General features: G+C 40.7%; 1 long non-coding RNA gene across 1 annotated transcript; it reads right to left on the minus strand.

Annotated features, from left to right (window-relative positions):
* Positions 1-703: 703 nt before the first annotated feature.
* LOC138352900 (uncharacterized) lies at positions 704-7,398 on the minus strand. The gene is made up of 3 exons (XR_011222943.1): positions 7,352-7,398; positions 6,404-6,497; positions 704-1,070 (listed from the first exon to the last, which is right to left on the minus strand). It is a non-coding gene; the product is annotated as an uncharacterized lncRNA (long non-coding RNA).
* Between the last annotated feature and the right edge of the window lie 841 nt (positions 7,399-8,239).

Here is an 8,239-nt window from a genome sequence, read left to right on the forward strand (position 1 = left end):
GACGTTGATTCCCGAAACCACCATAAGGTAAAGTACTTTACGAATTACAGTATGTGTGGATCCTATTTATTGTCGTGTTTGTATGCCGTTAATACTCTGCTAAACACCCTTCATGAAGTCAGTTGAACCGGATTTGGTCCACATGACAAGGTCAAGTTCAAGTAGGTTTATTGAGACAAGAAAGAAATACATCTGAAAGGGATAGAGTAGTTTAGGCTATTTCTACCCCCTCAGAGCATGACATACAGCTGGGCGCTGTTCCCTTGTCATCTCAGATTCATGTGTGTTTCTCTCCATGTGCTTAACTTTCACTACTTGGGGCGAAACTTAGCTCCTGGAGACCCCCTTCCGAGCTGGTGTAATAGCATCACTCTAGATGCCACTGGAAGAAGGTTCTGTCCACAACTGTTCCTGATATATTCTACATTTACCATTCATACTACATATGAATATTTTTTTACATCTAATTATGTTTTTAACATCCATCTAATAATAATAATAATAATAATAATAATAATTTATTTAGGAAAAGTACATACATAGTTGCAGAGTTACAGTACAAACATTCTGTTAGATTTAAAGATAGAGTTAGTACATACAATACCTAAAGCCACTAGTACGCATAGCGTTTCGGGCAAGTATCTTTTGTTTTAAAACAACTGTCCCTCTATACCTTGTCTATTCATTTCAGTATTTGGGACGTTGTGTCAAATTTGACCATAATGATGCTAGGCTAATATACCTTAACTGCTATTTTCAGATACTTGGAAGCTTCCCAATCTCTAAAGTTGTGTCGTAGATTTTAGGTAATAAATTACAAAGTACTTTTCAGCCGATTTTAGTAGACATTTCAATATCTGGTGTGAGATTTTACAACTTATTTTCTGTTAAGAATCTAGTTTTTATTGTCCTCGGTGATAACAATGTTATTCAGTGTTGTATGTGTTCATTTGTGGTCTCTCATGTTCTGCCTCCACGCTAGTTGTGTCTTGAGACGTTCTATTGTGTTCCATAGACTTCCAAGTCGTCCTCCGTGAAGAGTATCACATGCTTCTGTATGAGTAACCATCCTGTGTGATGGGGATTTTTTTATCATCACCTAGTTAGCTTTTTTGACACACTGTACTCCACTTCATATAGTCTAGGGCAGCTGCACTAATGCACATGTACCTCATATATTAATAATAATAAAAAGAGATTCCCATCGTTTCTTTGTTTACATCTGCGTTTATTGTTGGTTTTCTTTATATATGACTGCAACAGCTTCTGAGGAATTTTCCTTGTTATTTTGTCATTTTCAAGCTGTTTCTCTGGTTCCCTCCTGACTCTGATGTGCAAATTTCTGACTCTTCTTATTGTCATGTTGTGGACCTGTATGTTATGCTCCAGGGGCCAGATTCACGAAACAGTTACGCTAGTACTTACGAACCTGTACATCTTTCCTCAATCTTTGACGGCTTTGGTTACATTTATTAAACAGTTTACAAGCATGAAAACTTGCCAATCAACTGTTGTTTTTGTTATAAACAGCCTCCAGGTGCTTCGGAGCTCATTAACTGTTTAATAATTGTAAACAAAGCCGCCACAGATTGAGAAAAGATGTACAGTTTCCTAAGTACTTGCGTAACTACTGACCCGTGCTCAATTCCTCGATCAGCTGTTAAGCAAGAATGATACACATTCTGTGTGTATTTCTTCCCTTGTTATTATCTCTGTTTCCTATACCTTGAGGTTATCTTGAGATGATTTCGGGGCTTTAGTGTCCCCGCGGCCCGGGGGGACACTCCACCCCCAGGAAGCAGCCCGTGACAGCTGACTAACACCCAGGTACCTATTTTACTGCTAGGTAACAGGGGCATAGGGTGAAAGAAACTCTGCCCATTATTTCTCGCCGGCGCCTGGGATCGAACCCAGGATCACAAGTCCAGCGTGCTGTCCGCTCGGCCGACCGGCTCCCTATACAATTATGCCCCCCCTCATCCTCCTCTTCCATCCGTGTCTCAGTTTCTGTTATTATTATTTCTCTTCCCTCTCAGTGACCACTGAACATTTCCAATTATTTCCCTGCACGGCTTCCCTATATTTCACACAAAAAAATTGCAGATATAACTTTTTTAGCTCAAGAATATCTAACTCAGTAACAACAATTTTAAGCTTTATTTGAAAGAAATAATTTTTTTAAGTATTTTGTTATTAATTGTATTGTTTACCGCGCCAGAGTGAAGTGTTGGTAATGGGGACACACTTACGAGCTTGTTCCTATTTTTGTACTGAAGACGCAAGAGGTAATCGGAAGAAGTGAATACAATTAGAAAACGTGTACTAACTTATTTATATCACATGAAGTAATAGTGATTACCTTGAGGTTACCTTGAGGTGCTTCCGGGGCTTAGCGTCCCCGCGGCCCGGTCGTCGATCAGGCCTCCATATATAAGTGATAAGCGTGTTTGGCTCAGCATTTTGAAACATTATTTTTGGCTTAAATTATTTTATCTTCAATGTTTTTTTCCCAACTGATTTTGACACAAGTTCCATTTAGTGCACAATGTAATGCCAGCCACAAACGTTACATACCATTTTTCTTATATACTTTTTTATATAGTATTAATTTTGTTACTTTCCAAAAAGTTCTTAATAAAATGAAAAATTATTAAATATTTTATGAATGATTCAGAAATATAATAATATTATTTGAGTACAATTAATGGTAACATATTTTAGTTGTCAAATGAGACAAATCAAATGAATAAACAATAATATTTTATGTATATTTCATCATGTTTTACCGCACTGGTTTTCTACTTATATTTTGTTTGTCTAGAGAAAAAAAATCCACTCAAGGTAGAGTATAAAGTTATTAGCAGTCGAGTGCAAAACATCCAGGATAATAGAATATAGCAGGCAGACTGAAGATTGGGAACTCCACACACTAGAAGGTGAAGGGACGACGACGTTTCGACTTCTACGGGCTCACCATAGCCCGTGCTACTTGGAACTTTGCTCCAGGTAGCGAATCTTTAACAACAACAACAAGTTTCGACTTGAGAATGGTCCAGGACGGACCGAAACGTCGTCGTCCCTTCACTTTCTAGAGTGTGGTCTGGTCAACATACTTCAGCCTCGTTTTTGTGACTCATCGCCTGCACTGGGAACTCCCTTTAACCTCAGCTTATGAACCCCTCTAACTTCAGCGTGGGCACCCCTTTTAACTCTTAACTCTGCACCAGGTACTCTTAAAATAGTAAATCTGTGTGAGTACTCAAGTAGTTGTATTTACGAGTGTGTGTGTGTGTGTGTGTGTATTCACCTAGTTGTGCTAGCGGGGGTTGAGCTTTGCTCTTTCAGCCCGCCTCTCAACTGTCAATCAACTGTTACTAACTACTATATATATTTGTTTTTCTTTCCCACACCACACACACACCAGGAAGCAACACGTGACAGCTGACTAATTACCAGGTACCTATTTCCTGCTAGGTAACAGGGGCATAGGGTGAAAGAAACTCTGCCCATTGTTTCTCGCCAGCGCCCGGGATCGAACCCGGGACCACATGATCACGCGTCCAGTGTGCTGTCCGCTCAGCCACCGGCCCCATGTACTCACCTAGTTGTGTTTGCGGGGGTTTAGCTCTGGCTCTTTGGTCCCGCCTCTCAACCGCCAATCAACTGGTGTACAGATTCCTGAACCTATTGGGCTCTATCATATCTACACTTGAAACTGTGTATGGAGTCAGCCTCCACCACATCACTGCCTAATGCATTCCTAATGTGTGTGTGTGTGTGTGTGTGTGTGTGTGTGTGTGTGTGTGTGTGTGTGTGTGTGTGTGTGTGTGTGTGTGTGTGCGTGCAGTGTGTATACTCACCAAGATACGCACATGCGAGCACAAACCACCACGCCGGTTCCCGTCCCCAGTGAACACAAACAGCCGCGCCTCCATTACCCACTAAGCGTCGGACATCGCCAACAGATAAGTAACCAAGTTCTCAAATTTCTGGGAAACCATGGCCGTCTGATTTAGCAAATAGCCAGAAATTCGCAGGCTCCGCTCGAAATCAGCAGGAGTCATGCACAGCGCTCAAAAAATAAGAGCCCCGAGCACACCTGCCCTGCACACGACACAGTTACACACGGAGATGATTAAGCTCCAGGGGGAATAATTTGGGGATTGATCAGTAATGTAAGACCTGCTGGAGATAATTGCCGAAAAGAGGCATCAATCAGGGCGTCTTGTCCAGTCACAACACTGAAGCAGTAGTCACGGAGACCGTGACTTCACGCACTCCTTGGCGTCTCCTAGACGCCCTCCTAGGGACTGAGGGAGGGAGGGAGGGACTGAGGGAGGGAGGGAGGGACTAAGGGGAAGGATCAGAGGGATGGAAGGATAATCCAAGGGTTAGGCTTTGTTCATTTGAAATATCACGATATTGTGATTTCTGTGGGTTAGGATTTAGATAGGGAAATAGGGAGGGGGTGATGGGATAGAGAAGCTAAGAGGGAAGGGGGGCTGATGGGATAGATGGTGAGCAAGGAGATGTGTGGGAAAGGGAGTAGGCAAGGAGGGTTAATTTAAGGGTCGGTTTGGGAGAGGAGAGAAGAGAATATACGGAAGTGAAACCAAAGAGACGGAGACGATAAATATAGTGTATATGGCAAAGAAAGAAAGAAAAGGAGAAGTAACAGTAAAGAAGAGACGAGACGGCTAAATACATAAAAACGGGATGAGGGAGAATGGAAAAACTAGTAGAGGAATTTAAACGAAATGAATCAAAACAGAACAGAAAAAAAAAAAAAATGAGAAATGGGAAGGCAGTGAAGGGAGAAAATGAAAGAAAACGGTAAAACCAAAACAGAATGAAGAGGAGAGGAAAAAATAAAAGGCAGAAGGAAAGACGGGAATAACAGAATAAAATTGAGGAAGAAGGGAAAGGGGGTGAGGACGAGAGAGAGAGAGAGAGAGAGAGAGAGAGAGAGAGAGAGAGAGAGAGAGAGAGAGAGAGAAAACGGGAGACACAGGAATATAACAATAGAGGTCATGCATAAGCCGGCCGGCCGCTGTCATACGACAAGGAGCGCCAGAAACTGCTCCTCCGTCATTACACGTGATTACATAAAAAGGAAGACAAGCATATAGTCACATTTCTCGTTAGTGTGGAGGAGCTACATGATATTAATCTACATTTTACGTGTTTCTTGAGAATTGGCAAATTACTGTAGTGCTTGGGGGGGGGAGGGAGGGAGAGGGGGAGAGGGGGAGAGAGAGAGAGAGAGAGAGAGAGAGAGAGAGAGAGAGAGAGAGAGAGAGAGAGAGAGAGAGAGAGAGAGAGAGAGAGAGAGAGAGAGAGAGAGGAAAGGAGAGAGGAAAAGAAAGAGATAGAGGAAAAGAGAGAAATAAGAGAAAAACAGAGAAAGAGAGAGAGAAAAAAAGAGATAAGATATATACAAGATACAAGTATATTATAAAGATTTACTTGATGTAACCAATTGTTCCAGTATGTTAACAGGGAAGGTATATTAGAGGGCGCATGTTATCATTGTAGATGTGCATTCACGGAAGCCTGGGTGGACCCACGGGCCGTCTGGCATCCCATACTGTATAATGATAAATGTATATGAACTGTATGTCACTTCACATTCAACAGTCATATTGAATGTGAAGTCGTCCTAACAGAACGTCGCGTTTTGATGTATACTCTACCTAAGGCTAAAACATTTTCGTAGTAGAATATGATAGCGACTCGCGAAATTGACATAATATCCCGTTTTCTGTTTTGGGTCCTCTGCTAGGTTAGCAGAGGGTACTATAGTACGTCAATTTCCTGACGTTGGGAAATCCTTGGGAGGACGTGCTGCATATCATTCATCATTCTTCCTCTAAAACCTACGGTGGACAGAACACAATCTTGAAACTACAAACCTAGTGTTTCTAACATTATCAAAGGTCTTAGAAACGCAAGATAGAACTAGGTAGGTTTTGATCGTGCTGATGAAGAGTCGTATCCCCGGTTTCAAAACCATAATACAGTGTTATAGACAATTTTTAAATGAAAAGCACTCCCATAAACCAGGTTAAAATAACAAAACAATCAACATCCTGTGGTGTACTCTACATGTAGACCAGGTATAGTGTATAGTGTTCCAATATCCATCTTACCGCCTTAAGGGTAAACCACACTATTTTCCCGATATATATTACATTTTAAATTGCAAACTAAAATGTCACTTACCTTATGGCAAAAATGTAAGTTTAATTTAAACTGCTGTACACCTGTTTAACCCCAGTCATTATTATAATGATTTAAGAAAGTTTTTTCGCAGAGAGTTTCTGATTCTGATAATGATAATGTCTACGTAGTGCTGTTCTGTTACTCTCGTAACACGAGACAAGGAAGGAGTCTCAGTACTTACCTCAAGATAACACCCTCAGTGAACCACACCACTCTCCTGGGCGATGCTCCTCTTAAAATTAATATTAATAGTTCACCTGTTTGGCCCCACAAACCTGCAAGATAAAGTGATTAATAATTTAATCCTAATTTCATGTAATCACATGATAATTTATTAATTATATATTTATAATGTCTGGCATTCACTAAAATTATAACCCCTAAAATCTAGCAATCAACAGATAATTTGTTAATAGTATAATCGTAATCTGCGGGAACCACTAGGATACAGATAAGGTATCTTTTCTATCTGGCCAATCCTGAGCACTCTGGTACTGCCCTCAGATGAGCCTTAGTAAAACACACTATGAATATACTGACCTGTTACATAGCGCTGCCTCAATGATTAGCAAACTGTATCCTATCTATGAATTTATTTCTCTGTATCTGGTGAACTTTCAGCAAGTACAGAGACTGATTAACTAGGATACTCTAATTATTTTTAAGGTGTAAATGTGGATTAGAAATAAAAATAAGTTTATTGAGGTAAAATACACTCAAAGGATTAGTTGAGAGGAAGTCAAAGTCAACCATCACCACCCAGCTGGCTTTTGGCCCCTCGTTTGAATTCACTCATTATTTACGATGAGTCAAGATAACGAGGCTGAAGATATGATGACCAAACCACACATCAGCAAATGAAGAAACGACGACGTCTCGGTCCATCCTGGACCATTGTCTGGTCCAGGACAGACCAAAACGTCGTCGTTTCCGCCATTTCTGACGTCTGGTCATCATTGTTTACAACATCGGGGGTTCACGAGCTGTCAGCTGAGCTTGTAAAGTCTGTAAAATAGCCTAAAGTCTCTAAAGTAGCTAGTAAAGGTTATCCTAGTTTATTACCAGGATACTTCACTCAGGTTGCGGAGCAAGTATTTACCACAATAAAGCACTAATAAAGGATACATACAGTGTAATGTTGGATTAGGTAGTGAGGCCGCGGGCGTCTGAGAGAAGGTGACCATGTCCGCTGAGGCGGTGGTGCCTCATCAACACACGCCTTTCCTTCTACTCCCTTCCCAAGGCTGTTTAATTCATTTGGTAATCGAGATTATGGAATATATGACATAATTAGGTGATGATGTGAATTAGAAGACCACGTTTGCTCCGTAATTTACATAAATTCATATGTTGTAGATGTGGCAACGTTGCACTGTTTTTTTAATTGTTTATCATGGTTTAATTACTCGTTTCTTGGCCCACCAGCATGGCTCATAACCTGTGGTTTGGTTACATCTTACTTTCCGACTAAGTATTTCCCAAGATCGTCGTTAGAGAGTTAAGTTAGCCTCGTTCTTAATACGAAATCACTTCCCAGCGCTCCACTGTGGTCGGATGGTTTTGAATTTCAATAATATTCCCATATATAGTCCACAATGAACTTCAAACATTCCTTATTAATACCATTTGTTGTGTGTGTGTTATATCTGGACCGCCCCTTGTTTGGATTTCTTTCTATATTAGATCAATTACTAATGAGTAAAGTATTTGGCGGGTGAATCCGCAGTGATTATCGTGCATCATCACAGTAACAGCCGTCACAACGCTATATTTAAGTTAATTAAGATGCGATAAGCACTAACTACTGCCCTGTAACATTGATACTTATGTGTTTAGTGAAAAATATAAAAAGTCCCTCATTACTGCTCTCTATATGTATGAAGAGATATACATACATTATGTATGGCATGAATGTAGAGATAAGTAAGTAGAGTTGACTGATTATCTCTGTACGACCTAGATTAACTCTATACACCACCTGCACCACCACTAACACCACCACCACCACCACACAATA

This window comes from Procambarus clarkii, chromosome 55, assembly GCF_040958095.1.
Source record: "Procambarus clarkii isolate CNS0578487 chromosome 55, FALCON_Pclarkii_2.0, whole genome shotgun sequence".
In the NCBI taxonomy this organism is placed as follows: domain Eukaryota; kingdom Metazoa; phylum Arthropoda; class Malacostraca; order Decapoda; family Cambaridae; genus Procambarus; species Procambarus clarkii.